Source organism: Pinus tabuliformis, chromosome Q, assembly GCF_031772625.1.
Source record: "Pinus tabuliformis cultivar Carrire ecotype Pingquan chromosome Q, CPIR1, whole genome shotgun sequence".
NCBI classification, from domain to species: domain Eukaryota; kingdom Viridiplantae; phylum Streptophyta; class Pinopsida; order Pinales; family Pinaceae; genus Pinus; species Pinus tabuliformis.
In genome coordinates, this window is record NC_142296.1 from 1135372833 (window position 1) to 1135376857 (window position 4025).

Below are 4025 nucleotides of genomic sequence, written 5' to 3' on the forward strand. Positions count from 1 at the left end.
AAAGAACAAAGCTATCTATGGTGAAGTCAAAAAGAGACCATTTAATCGAGAAGTTTTAGCGCATAGTTCAAGCTCGTTAAAAAATAAACATAAGCCATGAGCAAATGTTTCCCCCCACGTTTAAGCTCATTAAAAAATGAACTATTCCCTGGTAAATAACCATCGTGAATGTAGTACTTCAGCCGTTAAAGCCTTGGTCATGTTTGCACCATCACCTCCACTTTTTCATTGGCCGATCATTCACCTCCATTTGATTGTTTACCCATTTTGAGGAACAGCAGCGAAGAGTGATCTCACTAGCCATCCTTGTAACACTGCCATGATTGGAAAATTCCAAACCTTACCTAGAATTAGTTCCTACCCATTTTATCACTCGTTCCTCAAAAGACGAGTCTCCTTTAAGCTCTTTTCAACTGACTCGTAAAATATGAAAAGATTGCTGAGCCATTGGCCTCTCCAGCTCATTAAAGGGGCCGGAAGTGCTATCCCTCCTCTAAATTTTAATCTTTTTGGACTTGAGGGATTATTACACAAAAAGATCGAGCGCTTGTTTTGTTCGGCTCGTTAAAAGTATTGAAAATTCATCCCTTCTGTATTGTTTTATACTTTTTCAGACTTAAGGGATTAGATGACGAAAAAGGAATTTTGGAGTTTCCTTTACTTTCCTTTTCAGACTCTCTAAAATTGAAAAGGACCGAGTTATCTTTGTCGTTAAACTCGTTAAAATTTTAATAGCGACAAACTTGTCTATAGACGAGAACGAGTTTCACTATCGCTAGGCTCGTTAAAACATAGCGATGGGTTTGCCCAAAGGACAAATTATAGAACAAGCATATGTTATCCTCCTCAAGCTTGATAAAAATAAAGAGGTATTGGTTAGCAATGACTGGGGAAAATTGGGAAGAAAACTTGAAGAAACTTTGTTGGTAGCAAGTCGCTCTTGAACATGACACTTTCACTCCGCATCCAAGTCGGGTTGGGTTGTTTCATTCATCGGTCACATCACCATGGTCCCATCATACCATCCACATTTGGGGTTAATTCTACCAATCCATCACGTCAGTGTCGCCGATATGTTCAAGAGAAGTCATTGAGAGAATTCACCTGTGTCTCACCCACTACAATACATTTATACTCCATTCTTTCATGACCGCCACCCTGAACCTTATATCACCAAATCATTTTCACCTCCATTAAAATCATTGGCTCCGTTCCATGTCATTGATGTGGGATTCATTAAGGCCCTCCTGTGACGGATCACTTCTTGTCGACATCAGCTCATTATCCAAGAAGTTGATCTAGGAACACCCCATTCATTACTTTGAAGCTTGCATGCCTCAATGGCAAGTTTCTCACTTCCGGCGATAGGTTTACATCAATGACCTTCGACCGAAAGATTTTGCGTGGTGTTTGACGCCAAGTCCTTTATTCACACCACGTAAATTGTATTGCAGTACCTTGAGGGTCATTATCATTATCGGTGATTCCTCTCGCGCTTGTTAACAGCTTATATCATTGGTTGGTAATCAAGCGATATCTTTCCATGTTCGACTTCAGAACATTTCTCACATGGATAGACTTGTACTTCGAGTGAAGATCGAAGGAGATTGAAGACCCCGGATCTAGTTTCATCCATCCGGGCTGCGATATATATTCAGGAAAATAAAAACATCAAATGTACATCATTGTTGCACAGATAACCATCCAATCAAAGGGATGATGGCTCTATCAGAATCATCAATCTACACTCAGATGATTGTCTGTCCTATGTACATGAAAATGAATTTATAAAGCTGAGCATGGGAATGCCCGCCTCAGCTAGATCATGAAAATATTATGAAGATAATGTATTGTATTGTATCTTATTACAGGTCTCCTCCCAGCTTGAAAGAACTTCGGATCCTCATAATAAAGCATTTCGCCCGACATCAAAAGATTAACGACCTCATGCTTTAGGGGACAACAGTTATAGACATTTTTGGGCACTACAACCCCAAGCATGAAATGTCCATAAACTAAGGGCTCCTAAGTCCCTAAAAGTGTTGTTCTAACCCCTAAAGGAACAAGGTCAACAGATTACAGCTTCTCCCAAAAGTTCTCCATGAAAAACTGCTCAGAATTGGTCAAAACTAGATCATTTCAGCTGCTCCACAGGCCAAGTGCATTGCATCTCACCTAAATACACTGTATGGGTGCGTTTCATTTCAAAAAGCCCTTTTATGGGGTGCGATGGGCGAGAAATGACAAATGGAAATTTCATTCCACGAGGTGGAGAGGCAATGGAAGCTTCCAGAAACTTCTCCTGTGACACTTGCCTCTCTGAATTCGACCAAGGATGAGTAAGAGATCATCAATCTCCAAGTGGAAGCAAGAACTATCAGAGGAAGACACTAATCAAATCACAAGCTGACTCATCTCCTTTACAGATATCTATATATGGATCCCTCATCCCAGAGATCCATAGGCTGGAATTTTGCATATTGTAAGGAATTGCTGTTGGTTTCTTGAGACAAACATCAGATTGTTGGGTGATCTGAGCTTTGTATGAGCTAAAGAGGGGCTTCCTTGCTGAGAGGTTGATGCTGGGTCAGAACAACTGGTTGTAACTGCTCTTGGTTTTTTCTTGTGTATCAATAAAATCTATTCAAGTTTTCCTCCATAGTTTGGTGTCATTCATGTTTGCTGCATTTGTATGGTCAATTTACATTTGATCCTAGATTGTTTATGATTATAGATCCATGTCTTTATATAGTGTTATGCTACTGTGATCTTATAGGTACTTTGTGAAGCTAGGCGTGCAAGGGAACAAGTAGCGGAAGACTATCAAAGAAGAGAGGAATCGAACCAGGAGATTAGCGCGAGACAGAGGTTGGTCTTCTTTGTTCCTCTCTATCTATACTTCATAAAGGAAAAACGAAAGTAGCTTTACTTTGTTTGTTTCTAAGGCAGCTGTCACACCTTAGTGGGATAAGCAGTTCTGAGTAGACACTTTTCCCTATAACAATTATGGCGGCCTGCAAGAAGAATATCACAACAGAAGCCACTGCTAAACTCTTCTTTGAACGAGTGTGGGTGCACTTTGGGATCCCACAGTCTATCATCTCAGATCAGGATAGTCGGTTCCTCAATACATTTTGGTCCAGTCTCTAGTCAATCCTGGACACCAAACTCACTAAATCCACAACCTTCCATCCTCAAACTGATGGCCAGATAGAGGTCGTCAATAGGATGATTGTGCACATTCTGTGCTTGTATAACTCAAAGAATGCACGCACATGGGATGAGAGCCTCCCCTATGTTCAACACAGCTACAACCGAGCTCTTCACAGCTTGACTGGCCATAACCCTTTTTAGGTGGGTTTGGGATTCCAGCCACTATGCCCCATTGATGTGGCCATGCCACTTGCAGCTACTCACATAAATTCAGCTCATGTCCAGTCCGAAACAGATAAGGCCACCAGCTTCATTGAGCGCATCCAACATATTCACCAGCAGGTCCATAAAATTCTAGAGAAATCAAATGCCAAGTACAAGCAGCGACATGATCAACATCGGGTGCCACACAAGTTTCAGGTGGGCGACAAAGTCTGGTTGCATTTGCAAAAGGAACGCCTTACTGGAGCCTATCAGAAACTGAAACCACTCTGATATGGTCCTTACACAATTACTAAGGCTGTGGGAGATAATGCATTTGAGCTCAGCATTCCCCCATTCCTTGTTCTACACCTAGTGTTCAATGCGGACCGCCTTCGGCCATACTTTCCACCATTGCTAGACACATCTGACATTGCAGAACAGATCACACCCACAGAACTAAATCCAGATTGCATGGAACAAGCTGCAGCTGATCAGATCATGGACACACAGATCACGAACACTTGCCAACAGAATATCCAACTGTATCGAGTTGTCAAAGCAGGCCAACTCCTTCACCAGGGCAAGTGGTTCACCAGGGAACAAGTTCAGCAGAAGTTTCCTCATCTCATGGAGGAACTCAATGCAATGGGGACCATTGCTTCCTAAGG